The 20821-nt window shown below is 45.3% G+C and overlaps 1 protein-coding gene across 2 annotated transcripts in view; it reads left to right on the top strand.

Moving 5' to 3' along the window:
* Positions 1-7427: 7427 nt before the first annotated feature.
* The window catches only part of PLS3 (plastin 3), a 120972-nt gene continuing 107578 nt past the window's right edge, over positions 7428-20821 (top strand). The window contains exon 1 of one of the 2 annotated variants that reach the window (XM_077285377.1): positions 7428-7535. The gene's annotated coding sequence lies outside the window, so the exon portion shown is untranslated. Of the gene's footprint in view, positions 7536-7564; positions 7751-20821 lie in introns of those variants that run through there. The other variant, XM_077285379.1, reaches the window with a different exon arrangement.

Raw genomic sequence — 20821 nt, 5'->3', positions numbered from 1 at the left:
CAATAACCCTTCCATTTGACAAGGTACTGAAGCCTCCGCCTCGAAAAACGAGAATCCAAAATCTTCTCAACCACATACTCCAACTCCCCATCAACCAAAACAGGGGCCGGAGGATCAACAGAGGGAACAACGGGCACCACATATTTCCGCAATAAAGATCTATGGAAGACATTATGGATAGCAAAAGAGGCCGGAAGCGCCAATCGAAAAGACACCGGATTAATAATCTCAGAAATCCTATAAGGACCAATAAACCGAGGCTTAAACTTAGGGGAAGAGACCTTCATAGGAACATGACGGGAAGACAACCAAACCAAATCCCCAACCCGAAGCCGGGAACCAACACACCGACGACGGTTAGCAAAACGTTGAGCCTCCTCCTGAGACAACAGCAAATTGTCCACCACATGAGCCCAAATCTGCTGCAACCTGTCAACCGCAAAATCCACACCAGGACAGTCAGAAGGCTCAACCTGCCCAGAAGAAAAACGAGGATGAAAACCAAAATTACAAAAAAAAGGCGAAACCAAAGTAGCCGAACTAGCCCGATTATTAAGGGCAAACTCGGCCAATGGCAAAAAGGCCACCCAATCATCCTGATCGGCAGACACAAAGCATCTCAAATAAGTCTCCAAAGTCTGATTAATTCGCTCGGTCTGGCCATTTGTCTGAGGATGAAATGCAGAAGAAAAAGACAAATCAATGCCCAGCCTAGCACAAAAGGCCCGCCAAAACCTAGAAACAAACTGGGAACCTCTGTCAGACACAATATTCTCTGGAATACCATGCAAACGAACCACATGCTGAAAAAACAACGGAACCAACTCTGAAGAGGAAGGCAATTTAGGCAAAGGCACCAAATGAACCATCTTAGAAAACCGGTCACAAACAACCCAGATAACCGACATCCTCTGGGAAACCGGAAGATCAGAAATAAAATCCATAGAAATATGCGTCCAGGGCCTCTCAGGGACCGGCAATGGCAAAGTAACCCACTAGCACGGGAACAACAAGGCTTGGCCCGCGCACAAGTCCCACAGGACTGCACAAAAGAACGCACATCACGTGACAATGAAGGCCACCAAAAGGACCTACCAACCAAATCTCTGGTACCAAAAATACCAGGATGACCAGCCAACACAGAACAGTGAACCTCAGAAATCACTCTACTAGTCCATCTGTCAGGAACAAACAATTTCCCCACAGGACAGCGGTCAGGTCTATCAGCCTCAAATTCCTGAAGAACCCGCCGTAAATCAGGGGAAATGGCAGAAAGGACCACCCCTTCTTTCAGAATGCCGACCAGTTCAAGAGCCTCAGGAGAATCAGGCAAAAAACTCCTAGAAAGGGCATCAGCCTTAATATTCTTAGAACCCGGAAGATACGAAACCACGAAATCAAAACGGGAAAAAAACAAGGACCATCGAGCCTGTCTAGGACTCAGCCGTTTGGCAGACTCGAGGTAAATCAAATTCTTATGATCGGTCAGGACCACAATACGGTGCTTAGCTCCCTCAAGCCAATGTCGCCACTCCTCAAACGCCCACTTCATAGCCAACAACTCCCGATTACCGACATCATAATTGCGTTCAGCAGGCGAAAACTTGCGGGAGAAGAAGGCAAACGGTTTCATCAAAGAACCAACAGAATCCCTCTGAGACAAAACGGCCCCTGCCCCAATCTCAGAAGCATCAATCTCAACCTGAAACGGAAGAGAAACATCTGGTTGGCGCACCGGAGCAGAAGTAAATCGGCGTTTAAGTTCCTGAAAGGCAGAGACAGCCGCAGAGGACTAATTCGCCACATCAGCGCCTTTTTTCGTCAAATCAGTCAAGGGTTTAACCACGCTGGAGAAGTTAGCAATGAAACGGCGATAAAAATTTGCAAAACCCAAAAATTTCTGAAGGCTCTTCACGGATGTGGGTTGAATCCAATCATGAATGGCCTGAACCTTAACCGGATCCATCTCCATAGATGAGGGAGAAAAAATAAAGCCCAAAAAAGAAACCTTCTGCACCCCAAAGAGACACTTAGACCCCTTCACAAACAAAGCATTGTCACGAAGGATCTGAAATACCATCCTGACCTGTTCCACATGAGACTTCCAATCATCGGAAAAAATCAAAATATCGTCCAAATATACAATCAAGAATTTATCAATATAAGCCCGGAAGATATCATGCATGAAGGATTGAAAAACAGATGGAGTGTTAGTGAGCCCGAATGGCATCACAAGGTATTCAAAATGGCCTTTGGGCGTATTAAACGCAGTTTTCCATTCATCACCCTGTTTAATACGAACAAGATTATATGCCCCCCGAAGGTCAATCTTCGTAAACCAACTAGCCCCCTTAATCCTAGCAAACAAATCGGAAAGCAAAGGTAAAGGGTATTGAAACTTGACCGTGATCTTATTCAAGAGGCGATAATCAACACAAGGTCTCAAGGAGCCATCCTTCTTAGCAACAAAAAAAAACCCGCTCCCAACGGTGAAGAAGATGGCCGAATATGCCCTTTCTCCAAAGACTCCTTAACATAACTCCGCATAGCGGTATGTTCAGGCACAGACAAGTTGAAAAGTCGACCCTTAGGAAACTTACTGCCTGGAATCAAGTCAATCGCACAATCACAGTCGCTGTGCGGTGGAAGGGAACTGGACTTATGCTCATCGAATACATCCTGAAAATCAGACAAAAACTCTGGAATTTCAGAAGAGGAGATTGACATCAAAGGAACATCATTATGAACCCCCTGACAACCCCAACTAGTCACAGACATAGACTTCCAATCCAACACAGGATTATGTACCTGCAACCACGGGAAACCCAGCACGATAACATCATGCAAATTATGCAACACCAGAAATCGACAATCTTCCTGATGGGCTGGCGCCATGTGCATGGTCACCTGTGTCCAAAACTGAGGCTTATTTTTAGCCAAAGGTGTAGCATCAATCCCCCTTAAAGGAATAGGGTTCTGCAAAGGCTGCAAGGGAAAACCACAACGCCTGGCAAACTCAAAATCCATTAAGTTCAAGGCGGCGCCTGAATCCACAAACGCCATGACAGAAAATGATGACAATGAGCAGATCAAGGACACCGATAACAGAAATTTAGGTTGTACAGTACTGATGGTAAATGAACTAGCGATCCTCTTTGTCCGCTTAGGGCAGACTGAAATGACATGAGAAGCGTCGCCACAATAATAACACAACCTATTCTGAAGTCTGAATCCTTGTCGTTCCGTTCTAGACAAAATCCTATCACACTGCATTGGCTCAGGAATTGGCTCTGAGGACGACGCCACAGCGCGCACAGTTCTACGCTCCCGCAAGCGCCGATCAATCTGAATGGCCAGAGACATAGAATCACTCAGACCGGAAGGCGTGGGAAACCCCACCATAACATCTTTAACGGATTCAGAAAGACCCTTTCTGAAAATTGCCACCAAAGCATCATCATTCCATTTAGTCAACACAGACCATTTTCTAAATTTCTAACAAAACAATTCTGCCGCCTCTTGACCCTGAGACAGGGCCAACAAGGTTTTCTCCGCTTGATCCACAGAATTAGGTTCATCATATAATAATCCTAAAGCCTGAAAAAAGGAATCTACATTAAGCAAGGCCGGATTCCCAGATTCCAGGGAAAATGCCCAATCCTGTGGATCGCCACACAGCAGGGAGATGACAATTTTAACCTGCTGAGTGGAATCACCGGAGGATCGCGGTCTCAGAGCAAAAAACAGTTTACAATTATTTTTAAACCCCAAATATTTTGACCTATCCCCAAAAAACAAATCAGGAGTAGGAATCTTCGGCTCTAAAGCAGGAGTCTGAACAATATAATCAGAAATACCCTGTACCCTAGCAGCAAGCTGGTCTACACGAGAAGCTAATTCCTGAACATCCATGCTGGCACAAGACTCCTCAGCCACCCATAAATAAAGAGGGAAAAAAAGACAAAACAGACTGCAGAAAAAAAAATGGCTCAACACCTTTCTTCCCTTCTTCTGAGATGCATTTAACTCATTATGGGCCAGTTGTACTGTTATGATCTGGTGACCTTGGAGCCGCATGAAACTTTCTCTGGAGTCGGTGGAACCTGTACTAACCGCAAATCCTGCACTAACACCGCAACTAGAAGTAGCCGTGGGGTGTACCTAACATACCCTAGACACCTCAACACAGCCGGAGGACTAAATATCCCTATAGATGGAAATAGGAATGCTACCTTGCCTCAGAGCAGACCCCCAAAGGATAGGCAGCCCCCCACGAATAATGACTGTGAGTAGGAGAAGAATAGACACACGCAGGTAGAAAACAGGATTTAGCAAAAGAGGCCACTCTAGCTAAATAGGAAATGATAGGACAGATTACTAGGCGGTCAGTATTAAAACCCTTCCAAAAATATCCACAGCAGATAATACAAAAAGTTCCACAATCTAACTAAAGACATGGAATGTATATCTGCCACTCCAGAGAATCCAGCAAGACTGAGAAAATACTGACACAATCTGAGCTGGACAAGAAAACACAAAGAATAGCACTGAATTGTGAAGCACACAACATGTGTGCCACAGGAAAAAAAAAAACAGACACTTATCTTTGCTGATTTGGCAGAAAGGCAGGAGGAACCAGGCAGATGTCCTACACCTCCCAAGAACAATTGACAACTGGCAAGGACTAATTAATCCTGTACGCCTAAATACCCCAGTCAGAACTGCAATCAGCAGATACACCTGTCCAGGACTGCAACTCAGGGGCAACTGCATTACCACCTACGACCACCGAAGGGAGCCCAAAAGCAGAATTCACAATAAATTGCCCCCAGTGTGTCCAGCAATCTGCCCCAGTGTCTCCAGCATTGTCCCCCAGTGTGTCCAGCAATCTGCCCCAGTGTCTCCAATATTGCCCCCAGTGTGTCCAGCAATCTGCCCCAGTGTCTCCAATATTGCCCCCAGTGTGTCCAGCATATTAACACCAGCGTGTCCAGCAATCTGCCCCAGTATGTCCAGCATATTGCCTCGGTGTGTCCAGCAATCTGTCCCAGTGTCTGACTCCAGCATATTGCCCCCAGTGTGTCCAGCAATCTGTTCCAGTGTCTCCAGCATTGCCCTCAGTGTGTCCAGCATTGCCCCCAGTGTGTCCAGCAATCTGCACCATTGTGTAAAGCATTGCCCCCAGTGTGTCCAGCAATCTGCCCCAGTGTCTCCAGCATTGTCCCCAGTGTCTCCAGCAATCTGCCTCAGTGTGTCCAGCATTGCCCCCAGTGTGTCCAGCAATCTGCCCCAGTGTGTCCAGCATATTGCCCCCAGACAGTGTCCAGCATTCTGGCCCGGGCCCCCTGGATTGCCGTTCGCAAAAAAAACCAAAAAAAAAACGAGTTCTCCTCACCTGACCTGCGCTCCAGCGGCGAAGCTCCCTCCAGCAGCGCGCACAATGACGTCAGACGCCGGCGATGTGTGTGCTGCACCTGCGGCCAACTTCAGCTGCCAGCCTCAAATTGGCTGGCGGCTGTTGTTAACTATTCACGTGCCGGCGCGCGCCCGCACGTCAATAGGTGAAACTGCCGTAGCGCCGGTAGGGGCTCGGTGAGCAGATGAGACGGGGCCCGATGTGGGCCCCCTCTATGCCCACCGGGCCCATACTCCAGTCAGGGCAGTTAGGGTTATGGTTAAGATTGGGATTAGGGGTGTGTTTGGGTTAGGGTTTCAGTTAGAATTGGGGGGTTTCCACTGTTTAGGCACATCAGGGGCTCTTCAAACACGACATGGCATCCGATCTCAATTCTAGCCAATTCTGCGTTGAAAAAGTAAAAGAGTGCTCCTCCCCTTCCGAGCTGTAAAAATGAGAAATTGATGGTCAACTTTTAACCCTTATAACTCCCTAATAAAAAAAAATTTGGTTCCAAAATTGCGCAGATGTAAAGTAGACATGTGGGAAATGTTACTTATTAAGTATTTTGTGTGACATAACTCTGTGATTTAAGGGCATAAAATTTTAAGTTGGAAAATTGCGAAATTTTCAAAAAAGTTTTTTTTCACAAATAAACGAAGGAAATATCAAAGACATTTTACCACTATCATGAAGTACAATATGTCATGAGAAAACAATGTCAGAATCATCAGGATCCGTTGAAGCGTTCCGGAGTTATAACCTCATAAAGGGACAGTGGTCAGAATTGTAAAAATTGTCCCGGTCATTAACGTGCAAACCACCCTTGGGGGTAAAGGGTTTAAACAGTGACATTAGGAGTGAGGTCCCTGCTCACAAGCTTACAATCTACAAGGAAATGAGGGGACACAATAGGTGAAAAGTGCTTGTTATTTCAGGTCTAGCAATTATAGTAAATAGGGATTTTCATATAAAGCTGCATGATCCGGTCATCAGCCCGTGTGTTTAAGTGCAATAGTCAAGTATCAAGTGCAGTTATGTGCATGGAGGGTGTGGAGACAGATGAATAGTGGGGTGCAGATTCAGAGTAATATTTGGAAGGAGGGAACAGGGCAAAGTTAGTTTACTGAGTAGTTGATGTGGTAGGCTTGTTTGAAGAGATGGGTTTCAAAGCACGCTTGAATAGGTCGGGGCTAGGTATCAGCCTGATCGTCTGGGGAAGTGCATTCCAGAGAGCTGGCGCAGCACGAGAAAAGTCTTGGAGACGGAGGTGTGAGGTTCAGATTACAGGGGATGTTAGTCTTAGGTCATTTGTAGAACGGAGGGCACGTGTAGGGCGATAGACAGAGATGAGAGAGGAGATATAAGGCGGTGCAGAAGTGTGGAGAGCTTTGTGGGTCAGAGAGATGAGTTTATACTGGACCCTGTAGCGAATGGGTAGCCAGTGTAATGACTGGCACAAGATGGAGGCATCGGTGAAGCGGCTGGACAGAAATATGACCCTGGCTGCCGCATTCAAGATGTTTTGGAAATTAAAGGCTAATGTCGTGAAGGACGGCACCGGAGTACAAAACGTCACACACCAAAAAAAAAAAAAAAAAAGAAAGAATGTAAAAAGTAAAAATGAAGCGGTCATTTGTGGTGATTTCTGAGGTGATTATTTTACATGAATCTGTTTCCTGTCAGAGGAACTATTCTGTGCAGCCAGCACTGCCTGCCTGTATGTCAGCCTCTCCTGCCCTCCATGCAGCATGCAGGCAGTGAGGACACCTCAGTACACGACCCCTCAGTACACGACCCCTCAGTACACGACCCCTCAGCACACGACACATTGTCACCCACAAGTGCTCTACACATACTACAAGAATGGGTCAGAATTGCAGCCTCCACCCTGCAGAAAGCGTCCAATGAGAGGCAGCAGAAGAAAAGATTGACGGCTGGAGAGGCCAATCGGAGCGCAGGGATGACTCGGTTTCCAGCCATTGCTGGGAGTGAGTGGGCGGGGCAGTCATTGCTGGGCTCCTGGCTGGAGCTGTGCGGGCTGAGTGTGCACTGAGCTGTGAGGAGCGGAGGTGAAGACTGGGAGCTGGCGGAGAGGGACGCCGGGGACTGGCTGCAAAGGGAGGAGGACGCGCTCTCTGTAAGTCGGAGCTGCTGCGGCTGGGCGGTACATGCGGGGATGGGTGGCGGCTGCATGGCTGGACCTTCGAGCTTGGTCTTATTTCTTATTTTTCTTACATCTGGCATTGATCCTGAGTGAGACTGCATGGAGTCCTGAGTAATGCAGATGCCTATGGGTGCAATGCTCCACTGGGCAGGCATGGGACCTCCAAAGAGGAAAGCAACTTGTGCTGAGTAAGGAATGTGGAGCAATCACTGCAGTGTGTGTGTGTGTGTGTGTGTGTGTGTGTGTGTGTGTGTGTGTATGTATGTATATGTATATGTACTCTGAGCAAAATAGCGGCAGCCAAAAAATGAATCCAAATGTAAATATTAATATATGTGGAATCCTGTATGTATAAATATTGTATCTGTTGCATAGTTGGCCTATTCCCAGAAGCCGACGATTGATATTGTTTCCGTTGATTTCTCTGTCCGTCTTTGGCTCCTGTACTCAGCGCTGCATTCGCCCTTGCTGTATTGTAGTTTACATTGTGCAATAAGCTTCTTTCATGGGCTTGAATTAATATAGGAAACTTTTTAAGATCCCTTTGTCTGTCCGCCCCTAATCTGGAGCGCACATGACATCGCATTTTATGTTCCTGGCATTTGTCAAAACTTGTGAGATGTGGCGGTAAAGCTGGTTGAAGATTAATAAATCCCAAATGTCCCATTACCCCCAGTAGCTGTAAAGCAGCTCGAGCACACACACTTTAGCTTGTGATCAGCATTTCCTTTTTTTGCTGATCCTGGCTTTGACTGCTGCTATAATTCACGGATCAGTGATGGTGACTATATACTGCAGATAAGATCTGGTTACAGGTCAACTAAAGTAGGGTGATATGCGGCTCAATGCATTCCTACAGTTCTGCACAATTACGGTTGGAGCAGATGCCTGGATTTTTTTTCATGCACCAGTTGCATCAGCAAAGAAGTTATGGGAATTATCATCCCTGCAGAGCTTCTAGACACTGGTGTCTATTAATGTCGTAATTGTCACAAAGTTGCACTATTATCACTTATTATAGCGCCATTTATTCCATGGTGCTGCACATGTGAAAGGGGTGTACATAATAATAATAAAAAAAGTGCAATAATCATGAACAATACAAGTCACCGACTGGTAGAGGAGGAGAGAGCCCTGCCCATGAGAGCTCACAATCTACAAGGGCTGGGTGAGGGTAGAGCTTCTTGTGCAGCTGTATGATGGAACAGGTTGTAGGCTTGTCGGAAGAGGTGGGTCTTCAGGTCCCGTTTGAAGGTTTCCATAGTAGGCAATAGCCAGATATGTTGGGGTAGAAAGATCCAGAGTGGAGGGAGGTGGGGATGCACGGGAGAAATCTTTGTCAGCGTTTGTGGGGAGTACAGCAGGAAATCTTGTGAGGATCGGTGGTTGCGTGCAGGTAAGTATCGGAAGACGAGGTCACAGATGTATGGAGGAGGCAGGTTGTGGATGGCTTTGCATACCATGTTTAGGGTTTTGAACTGGAGTGTCCAGGCAATGGGGAGCCAGTGAAGGGATTGGCAGAGAGGAGAGGCTGGGGGATAGGTGGATTAGTCAGCCAGTAGAGTTTGGGGTAGATTGGAGGGGTGCGAGAGTGTTAGAGGGGAGGCCACAGAACAGGAGGTTGCAGTAGTCAAGGTGAGAGATGAGGGCATGGACTAGTGTTTTTGCAGATTCTTGCTTAAGGAATATATGGATCCAGGAAATATTTTTGAGTTGGAGTAGAGTGCTTGGATATGTGGTTGGAAGAAGAGAGCTTGGAGGTTACCCCGATGCAGCAAGCTTGTGGGACTGGAGAGAGCGAGAAGCCATTGACTTTGATAGGTCTGTAAAGGAGATTGAGTGACATGGGGATACGGGGGAAAGATGATAAATTCTGTTTTGTCCATGTTAAAAGTTTTAGAAATTGAGCAGAGAAGAATGAAATGCTTTGGCCTGGACAGTGAAGGCAGAGCCACTTTTTGGAATACTTTTTCTTGTAATTTAATGATTGCTGACACCCATGTGTGTAAAATCTTCACTCTTCATTTATGGTTGTCAATCTCCTTCTTTGTAGTACACTGCTGATTGTTAATATGTAAACTAATAATGTCAGCTATTTACAAGTATGCCAAGCTTTCGATATACTCCGCTTGGTGAGATCTATGGTACCTTTGTATCCATGCTATAATTTTCAGGTGTAAATAATTAACTTGATTTAAATGACTAGTCCAAAAACATTTCTACTTTTCTTTCAGTTTGATGGTTCAAATGAATGCTTTGTGGGGTGCAGTATATAAGATTTGTGGTTGTTGATACATCGTAGCATTAAAGGGTGCCGATATGGTTAAAAAAGGTGACTCTGATGCATAGTTTTAAGAGATCTGAGTTCATATGACCGACAAGTTGCAAGTTTATTTGGTGGTTAAACGGACTGTCAAATTGACGATTTTTTTTTTTTTCTCCTTCTGTTTGGTGCCCCTTAAAAAGCTGATGGGGGGTGGAGGGTGGTTTATCTTGACCTAGTTCTGGGGATTTGGTTAATTTATCTGACTTCATAGTCAAAATACATACCGTACATGCATCCCATTGATCGATCATGATGATTATCTGTACTTTTATCTTCCCTTATAATGAAGAATATAAAACCGGAATATAAAGAGCTGTCCCATTGTATAGAATGTCATACCCAAGTATAGGTTTTTGTTTTTTTATTGCAGGAGTGGTAGTAAAAGGGTTTGTATATTACTTGGAGATGAGTCCATCATGACATCGTGAGTACATGCACATTGAGATGATGTGCTGTGCAGGTGCATGCTCCCATTACCACTTGACTTGCTTATAGTTAGTGTTTTAGGGTACCGTCACACAGTGGCATTTTTATCGCTACGACGGCACGATTCGTGACGTTCTAGCGATATCGTTACGATCTCGCGGTGTCTGACACGCTACTGCGATCAGGCACCCAGCTGAGAATCGTACGTCGTAGCACATCGTTTGAAACTTTCTTTCGTCGCTGGATCTCCCGCTGTCATCGCTGGATCGTTGTGTGTGACAGCGATCCAGCGATGCGTTCGCTGGTAACCAGGGTAAACATCGGGTTACTAAGCGCAGGGCCGCGCTTAGTAACCCGATGTTTACCGTGGTTACCAGCGTAAAAGTAAAAAAAAACAACAAGTACATACACACCATCTGATGTCCGTCAGGTCCCTTGCAGTCTGCTTCCTGCTCTGAGATCCGGCCGTACAGTGAGAGCAGAGCGCAGCGGCGACGTCACCGCTGTGATCTGCTCTCACTTTCCGGCCGGCAGACAGTCAGAACGGAAAGCAGACTGCAAGGGACCTGACGGACTGGCCGGAAAGTGAGAGCAGATCACAGCGGTGACGTCGCCGCTGCGCTCTGCTCTCACTGTACGGCCGGATCTCAGAGCAGGAAGCAGACGGCAAGGGACCTGACGGACATCAGATGGTGAGTATGTACTGTTTTTTTTTTTTTTTACTTTTACGCTGGTAACCACGGTAAACATCGGGTTACTAAGCGCGGCCCTGCGCTTAGTAACCCGATGTTTACCCTGGTTACCTGGGGACTTCGGCATCGCTCCAGTGCCGTGATTGCAACGTGTGACCGCAGTCTACGACGCTGGAGCGATAATCATACGACGCTGCGACGTCACGAATCGTGCCGTCGTAGAGATGTAAATGGTACTGTGTGACGGTACCCTAAGTCTTTTAACTACTTACAAAAGTTAATCTTAAATGTTCCTCAAGGTGGTCAAGTGATGACTCTCCTTTCCTCTGCCAGATTTCGATGACTGCAAATTACGGAGAGCAGAGATCCTGGAGATGGGTATCCTTTTCTTTTCCTCTTCCATCGCCCTGGGCACACTTACATTGACCACCTATAATGCCTAAAAGCTAGGTTTTGACTCTTGGGTCTTTTTTTAGTTAAGCCTCAGCTGCATAATGACATGCTGCTGGTTTGATGGCCCTATACCATACCTCCTACGACCACTAATGTCTGCTTAGTATGCTTAGTTTGGGGTCAAAACACTGCTGTCGGCTAACTTTGCTAAATAGTATGTCACTGACTGTATAGGACCAACCACGTGACTTGTGGAAAAAGCCAAGCCTAGCCATAAAGTGGCCAAGTGATAATTGCCTATAATAGCTAGAGCTCCGATGCTACTTTATGTCAGTAGTTGGATTAGGCCCTAGTTTATCTTGGTACTGGTGACACTTCCATGAATTGTATCATCGATTTATCTGTTTTGCGACAACCCCTTTTAAATGGAACGGCTGTTGATAGAGATTGTCACATAACATATTGGAAACCTGTGTTTACTACTGTTCATTCCTCCATTAACTCTCTTATAATGAGAGGATCTAATGATATTAGTAGCCATTAACGGGAAGCTGATTGCTGCATACTAATGTCATCCGTCCCAATCGTAGAGTAAACTTCTGTAACCAGAGACGTTCTATTCTCCATTCTTCTGGAACCTCCTTATATTTGCACGTCACTTTTTATGTTAAACAACCAGAGCGGAGGTATTTGTTATCCTGGTATTTCTTTACTCTTGGCGTATACAACCCATATCCACCCATGGAGCGACATTGGGATGGCTTCATGTGAGCTAAAGGGGAGGTTGTGTCACCGTCAAATTCCCGTCTTATCTCTGACAAGTTTAATATTTTATTTTCTAAAGCATTTTCCTTTATTCCTCGTTTTGTTACTTTATGACTAATACCTCTGTCATCCTGTCATTTGCTGGTGTGCTAGATACACAGGTTGTCACTTAAACGACTGTTGTGACTTGTAAGACATTAAGAACTTTATGATGGGGTCCTGTTGGTTGGATTGCCACCATTTTTTTATTTTTTTTTCCTCAAAGAAACAAGCTCCAGGTGGTGGCCACTTGCTCAATGAATGGTGTCCTAAAAAATTTCAGAGGGGTAGCGTTATTACTGTCCAGCTGAGTAAACCATCAAGCACATGAGGTTTAGCTATTCATACTTGAAGGCTCTTATAGGGACTCTGTCAACACAGAATGACTGTTCAAACCAAGCACAGGTGCTTGGTGCATCACAGCCTAATATTTAAGTGCTCCTCCCCACCTGCTTGTTTTCTTCTATCTCCGATCCCCTCTCTTTGACAGATTTGGTTTGATAGAGCAAGAGAAGGGTGCAGATAGATGGAAAACAAGTAGGTGGGAAGGTGCAAGTCCGTGTTTGGCCCCTGCCATGATGCACCAAGCTCCTGTTCTTGGTTTGAAGTAATTCTGTGCTGACAGGGAACCTTTAGGCTATGTGCACACGTTGCGGATTCGGCTTAGGAATTTCTGGTGCGGATTCTCTCTCCTGGCAGAAAACGCACCTGCGTTTTTTTTGTGCGGTTCAGCAGCGTTTTTTGTGCGTTTTTGCTGCGTTTTTTACCCCTGCGGTTTTCTATAATGGAATGGGTACAAAAACGCTGCAGATTCACAAAGAATTGACATGCTATTTCTTTAAAACCGCAGCGTTTCCGCAGCGGATTTTCTGCAGTGTGCACAGCATTTTTTTTTTTTCTCATTGATTTACATTGTACTGTAAATTAATTGCGGATCTGCAGCGTTTCTGCACTGCAAAAAACGCTGCGGATCCGCAGAGAATCCGCAACGTGTGCACATACCCTCAAACCATATTTCACATATTCTGGAGAAGATTTATTGCTGTGAATTGTTCTCGAATGTGGAAGAAAATGTTCCAAATTTTGGCACAAAAGTAGAATCTAATTTTTTGCTTTGTATAATGGAGGAGCATGGTTAAGCGAAAGTGTCATGGCTTATCTTCTACAAATATTTTGATCAAACATTTGATCTATAAATACTCTATTAGGTCATCTATAAGCGAGAAGAAACTTCTAATGGTGTCCAAATTATATCCAGTATGAGCAATTGTGAATAATTTGTAGATTGGCTAGTCAAAGGGCCCCACATTAAATGCATGTTAGCTTGTACTCTGTTTTGGATGGCACCTGCCAATCAGCTGATTTGTTTGGATGACTCCTAAAAGAAGCGGCTTTCTTCTCTCTCCCATTGAAAACACATGAATGCTCAGATGAGCAAGGGTGCTTATAGTATAGGGGAGCCCGGAGATATGTCTGCTGAACTGCCTATTCCTCTGTCAAATAGCTCAGGTTTATGGTCTGCTTTAATGTATGCTGTGTATACTGTAGGATTAGGAAATCAGCCCCAATGCCTTTAGTGCCTAGTGAATGCCATAAACCTGATCCAACTATAGGGTTCATTGAACCTGGGAGACCGAGATCAACATATTATATGTGGACATTGCTCTGTATGTTTAACTGGATTTTAACCACAGTCTGCTCTAATTCCATCCATTTACATTTTTATTTTTGGAAAAAATGCCAATTTTGACAGCTTCATACACTGTTCTTGCTTTTAGTCCTTGCTTATTTAGCAATAAATTGGCCACTAGGGATAGCACTGTTTTAATTCTACACTGGGGTCTTGGATTTTAAGGGTTGTTACAGTTAAAACAAATTATCACCTACCCACTGGGTTGGTGATAATTGTTGAATCGGTGTATGTTTGGCCCCTGGGACTCCACCTTGTCACCGATCTCCACATTCTGCCAGGAGGAGGGAGTTTTGCAGCTTGTTGCGCTCCCTCACTCCAATGAATACCGTATATACTCGAGTATAAGCCGACCCGAGTATAAGCCGACCCCCCTAATTTTGCCACAAAAAACTGGGAAAACTTATTGACTCGAGTATAAGCCTAGGGTGGAAAATGCAGCAGCTACCGGTGAATTTCAAAAATAAAAATAGATGCTCCATACCGTTCATTATTGCCCCAAAGGAGGTTCCATATAAAGCTGTACCATATATAATGCTCCATACCGTTGATTATTGCCCCATAGATGCTCCATATATAGCTGTGCCATATAGAATGCTCTGCACCGTTCATTATGGCCCCATAGATGCTCCTTATAAAGCTGTGCCATTGCTCTGCACCATTCATTATGGCCCCATAGATGCTCCATATAAAGCAGTGCCATATATGCTCTGCACTGTTCATTATTGCCCCATAGATGCTCCTTATTAAGCTGTGCCTTATATGCTCTGCACTGTTCATTATTGCCCCATAGATGCTCCTTATAAAGCTGTGCCATATATGCTCTGCACTGTTCATTGTTGCCCCATAGATGTGCCATATAAATCTGTGCTATATATAGTGCTCTGCACCGTTGCCCCATAGATGTGCCATATAAATCTGTGCCATATATAATGCTCTGCACCGTTGCCCCATAGATGTGCCATATATAATGCTCTGCACCGTTGCCCCATAGATGTGCCATATAAATCTGTGCCATATATAGTGCTCTGCACCGTTGCCCCATAGATGTGCCATATAAATCTCGGCCATATATAGTGCTCTGCACCGTTGCCCCATAGATGTGCCATATATAATGCTCTGCACCGTTGCCCCATAGATGTGCCATATATAGTGCTCTGCACCGTTGCCCCATAGATGTGCCATATATAGTGCTCTGCACCGTTGCCCCATAGATACTCCACATAAATCTGTGCCATATATAACGCTGCTGCTGCAATAAAAAAAAACAAACACATACTCACCTCTCTTGCTTGCAGCTCCTCAGCGTCCCGTCCCGGCGTCTCTCCGCACTGACTGATCAGGCAGAGGGCTGCGCGCACACTATATGCGTCATCGCGCCCTCTGACCTGAACAGTCAGAGCCAGAGGACGGGAAGACGGAGCGGCGCCCGGCGGGTGGAACGTGGACAGTTGAATATAAAATACTCACCTAGTCCAGGCGCTCCTGATGCTCCCCCTGCCTGTCACACTGTCTTCGGGTGCCGCAGCTCTTCCTCTGTCAGCGGTCACTGGCACCGCTGATTAGAGAAATGAATTTGCGGCTCCACCCCTATGGGAGTGGAGTCCATATTCATTTCTCTAATGAGCGGTCCCACGTGACCGCTGAACAGGGGAAGAGCTGCGGCACCCGAAGACAGTGTGACAGGCAGGGGGAGCGCCGGGACTAGGTGAGTATGCCTCAGCGCCCTCTCCCCCTCACCCGCCGACCCCACCGCCGACCGTGACTCGAGTATAAGCCGACAGGGGCACTTTCAGCCCAAAAATTTGGGCTGAAAATCTCGGCTTATACTCGAGTATATACGGTATATAGAAAAATCCTATGACTTCATTGTTGAAGAATGGATACAATATGTGTCACTGTGATTTTGATGAATCTTGATCCAGATTCTGAAGTTTGGGTAAAATGAAGAGAAATGCTGAAGTTTGGACTTGTGTTATTGGAAAGTTAAGGCTAAATTCACATCTGTTTTCTGTGTGCAAACCTCATGATTTGGCCACACCAGGAGTCTCCTGACTTGATCTACTAGCCTCATAAGTACAGTACCTTGCAAAAGTATTCGGCCCCCTGGAACTTTTCAACCTTTTCCCACATATCATGCTTCAAACATAAAGATACCAAATGTAATTTTTTGGTGAAGAATCAACAACAAGTGGAACACAATTGTGAAGTTGAATGAAATTTATTGGTTATTTAAAATTTTTGTGGAAATTGAAAAACGGAAAAGTGGGGCGTGCAATATTTTTCGGCCCCTTTAACTTAATACTATGTTGTGCCACCTTTTGCTGCGATTACAGCTGCAAGTCGCTTGGGGTATGTCTCTATCAGTTTTGTACATCGAGACACTGAAATTCTTGCCCATTCTTCCTTGGCAAACAGCTTGAGCTCAGTGAGGTTTGATGGAGATCGTTTGTGAACAGCAGTTTTCAGCTCTTTCCACAGATTCTCGATTGGATTGAGGTCTGGACTCTGACTTGGCCAATCTAACACCTGGATACGTTTATTTGTGAACCATTCCATTGTACATTTTGCTTTGTTTTGGATCATTGTCTTGTTGGATGACAAATCTCCATCCCAGTCTCAGGTCTTTTGCAGACTCCAACAGGTTTTCTTCAAGAATGGTCCTGTGTTTGGCTCCATCCATCTTCCCATCAATTTTAACCATCTTCCCTGTCCCTGCTGAAGAAAAGCAGGCCCAAACCATGATGCTGCCACCACCATGTTTGACAGTGGGGATGGTGTGTTCAGGGTGATGAGCTATGTTGCTTTTACGCCAAACATATTGTTTGGCATTGTTGCCAAAAAGTTCGATTTTTGGCTTCATCTGACGAGAGCTTCTTCCACATGTTTGGTGTGTCTCCCAGGTGGCTTGTTGCAAACTTTAAACTACACTTTTTATGGATATCTTTGAGAAATGGCTTTCTTCTTGCCACTCTTCCATAAACGCCAGATTTGTGCAGTGTACGACTGATTGATGTCCTATGGACAGACTGTCCCACCTCAGCTGTAGATCTCTGCAGTTCATCCAGAGTGATCATGGGCCTCTTGGCTGCATCTCTGATCAGTCTTCTCCTTGTTTGAAATGAAAGTTTAGAGGGACGGCAGGGACTTGGTAGATTTGCAGTGGTATGATACTCCTTCCATTTCAATATGATTGCAGTGCTCTTTGGGATGTTTAAAGTTTTGGAAATCATTTTGTATTCAAATCCGGCTTTAGGCTACGTTCACACGATCCTTTTTTTGGTCCTTTTTTTTTTTCAGGTCCTGTTTTGGAAAATCCGCAGTGCAAAACTGCACTGCTGATTTTCCGACTGTTTCTTCTGCGGATTCCTCTGTGGGTTTTCAACAGCACTTTCCTATTGGTGCATGTTGAAAACAGGAGCGGAATCTGCAGCAAGAATTGACATGGTACTTCTTTTTTTCCGCAGAAAATCCACGCGGATTTTCCAGCGGAAAAAAGGATAGTGGGCACAGCAGTTGGAGTTTTCCATAGGGTTACATTGTACTGTACCCTGCATGGAAAACGGCTGCGGATCCGCAGTGCAAAATTCGCTGCGGATCCGCAGCAAAAAAAGGATCGTGTGAACGTAGCCTTAAACTTCTCCACAACAGTATCACGGACCTGCCTGTTGTGTTCTTTGGTCTTCATGATGCGCTCTGTGCTTCAAACAGAACCCTGAGACTATCGCAGAGCAGGTGCATTTTTACGGAGACTTGATGACACATAGGTGGATTATATTTATCATCATTAGGCATTTAGAGCAACATTGGATCATTCAGAGATCCACAATGAACTTCTGGAGTGAGTTTGCTGCACTGAAAGTAAAGGGGCCAAATAATATTGCACGCCCCACTTTTCAGTTTTTGGATTTCCACAATTTTAAAATAACCAATAAATTTCATTCAACTTCACAATTGTGTTCCACTTGTTGATTCTTAACCCAAAATGTACATTTGGTATCTTTATGTTTGAAGCATGATATGTGGGAAAAGGTTGAAAAGTTCCAGGGAGCCAAATACTTTCGCATGGCACTGTATGTAGGAGACCATTAGCCTAAGGCTACTTTCACACTTCCGTCTTTTCAGATCCGTCACAATCCGTCAATTTTTGAGAATCAGGATCCTGCAAAAAAAATTTGCAGGATCCTGCGTTTTCTCATAGACTTGTATTGGCGACGGATAGGCATCCGTTTCATCCGTCGTGCACTGGATCCGTCGTAAAAGCGGTCCGTCGTGCAGAGAAAACGTTGATTGTAACGTTTTTTTGTGCACGTTGGAAAATCGGTCAGCGACGCATCCTGTGCTGCCTGTCGGCTACAATGGAAGCCTATGGGCGCAGGATCCGTCGCTGACCGTTACACACAGGAATCCAGTGACGGATCCAGTTTTCCCACTCTGAGCATGCCCGAAATGATTTTCAAGACCGGAAAAAGTCTCTCCCTCTCCCGGATCCGTCACACACGTTTTTACCTATTTTCATGACGTCCATCGATACGTCTTTTTACTGCACCACAACGGACCCCAGAAAACGGAAGTGTGAAAGTAGCCTTAGTGGCTACTAGTTTAGGTCATGAAAGTTGCAGTGTGGCCAAATATTGCTATCTGAGCAGAGTCTGTAATTTGGATGCATCATGCCCCAATATGCTTGACTAGATGGTGGCCCAATTCTAATGCATCGGGTATTCTAGAATATGCATGTTCACGTAGTATATTGCCCAGCCACGTAGTATATTGCCCAGTGACGTAAAATAAAAAATAAACATATACTCACCTTCCGAAGGGCCGTTGAAGTCCTGGCGCCTGTGTACGGTGCACGCGGCAGCTTCCGGTCCCAGGGTTGGTATGAGCGCAGGACCTGTGGTGACGTCGCGCTCACATGACCGTGATGTCATGGCAGGTCCTTCTCACATAGCATCCTTGGCACCGGAACCTGCCGCTTGCACTGCCGAGGTCAGCGGGCGACGTCGGAGGGTGAGAATAACCTTTTTTTTTTTTTTTTTTTTTTTTTTTTTATATATTCTTATTTGTAACATTAGATCTTTTTACTATTGATGCTGCATACGCAGCATCAATAGTAAAAAGTTGGTCACACAGGGTTAATAGCTACGTTACCCGCGCTCCGGTAACTCTGGCATTAACCCTGTGTGAGGGCTGACTGGAGGGGAGTATGGAGTGGGCACTGACTGTGGGGAGGAAAGAGTGGCCATTTTGCTGCCAGACTGTGGCCGTCGCTGATTGGTTGTGGGCGTTTTGCCAAGACTAATCAGCGACTTGGATTTCACAGACAGACAGACGTGACCCTTAGACAATTATATAGTAGACGGTGGGTAGCTTTACCTGGGTAGATATAGTGTAAAAACCTAATCCTGTAGAAGCAAGGTCAAGTAGTAGAAAATGTAAACCAAAAGTATTCATGTACTGGGCTATGGTGTTTTTTTTTTTTTTTTTTTTTTTTTTTCTTTTAATGTTTACAAAACATTCACAATCATTCTCTTTACGGTTTAGTGGCTTTTTCATGGCTTCTCCCAGACAATTACATGATGGCACCTGGGTATTTGTTAATTATTACAATGTTGCACATCTTGTTGATGATTTATTTGTTAAATAAGTATCCAAGGATAGAATGGGTCAGAACAGGAAGAGACGGCTACATCACATTCTATGGAAATATTGCCAGTATCTTTCCTACCAGTTTAGTTCTCATAAAACACTGGGTCTACTACTAATATCTGTACTAGATAAAATGTCCCTTTTTGCATATTTTAATCTATTTTAATATACCTTTAGTATTGTGTGTGGTTTGATCTCTGCTTCCATCACTTCCACTGGCATACAATAATCCTTGTCTGCTAATGCTGTCCTGTGAGGGGCGTTACATAATCCCACTGGAATGTTCTCCGGCTTCCTGTTTGCTGCTTGAGGAAGGCAGAATGAAGACTGTCTGGTACACAGTGTATGGAGAAGTTAGGTGTTAGAGAGCTTACTGGGTGCGTCCGACCTGCAGAACAATCTGAGCACAAAATATACAGTGCTCGGGAACGCCTAAGCTCCAAGGATCAAATTCATCTGACAGCAGGAGAATGCAGGGGCCGACAGCTCTGGCGCAGCCACTGGGGCCCTAGAGCACAGGCGCCACTTCCACCTGCAAAACAGCAAGGATCTTCAGTCATGGCACAACTACTGGACTGCAAAGTGCCCAAATACTGTTCTTGCACAGGAGCCTTTTCCTGCCAGTGTCCGCCACTCAAAGAATGTGTCATCACAATATGAACGTTGGTTTTTATGTTAGAAGTGGTTTCTATGATAGTTATATAAAAAAACAAACAAAAAAAAACCACATGGTTAGTAATCTAGCAACTCTCACTGGCCGCCATTTTTTTTTTTTTTTTTTTACTTCCTGTCCTTTATTTTTTCATCAGGCTCCTAATCAGTAGTCAGGATAAAAATGACTAAACACATCTGATGACAAAGGATCCACCAATCACAAGAGGCAATGATGTCACAGCTCCACTGCTTCCCCTCCCTTAACAATGACTTTTTCACATGCCTATTAGGGTATGACTCCACGGTACGGATGGGCGGCGGTATCGCCGCAGCGACGAAGCCGCTCGGTGCTAAGCCCCGCCCCCTTTCTGGGACGCGATCATGCCGGATGTGTTAAATCTTCACATCCGGGATGATCGCTCTGTCCCATAGGGCCCTGTGATATGCCTTGCGGAGACGCTGCGTCCCCGCAAGGTGTACGGACATGCTGCGATCTGAAAAGACCCGCAGCATGTCCGTAGTCGCAGGGCCGCCACGTGCGGGTTTCCACGCATAGTGGAGACGGGATTTCATCAAATCCCCTCCACTATGCTGGAACATCTGGATGCTGCTTGTTTGACGCTGC

The sequence above is a fragment of the Ranitomeya variabilis genome, chromosome 2 (genome assembly GCF_051348905.1).
Source record: "Ranitomeya variabilis isolate aRanVar5 chromosome 2, aRanVar5.hap1, whole genome shotgun sequence".
NCBI lineage: Eukaryota > Metazoa > Chordata > Amphibia > Anura > Dendrobatidae > Ranitomeya > Ranitomeya variabilis.
The sequence above is the reverse complement of the archived record's forward strand: the minus strand, read 5'-3'. Positions and strand labels throughout refer to the sequence as shown.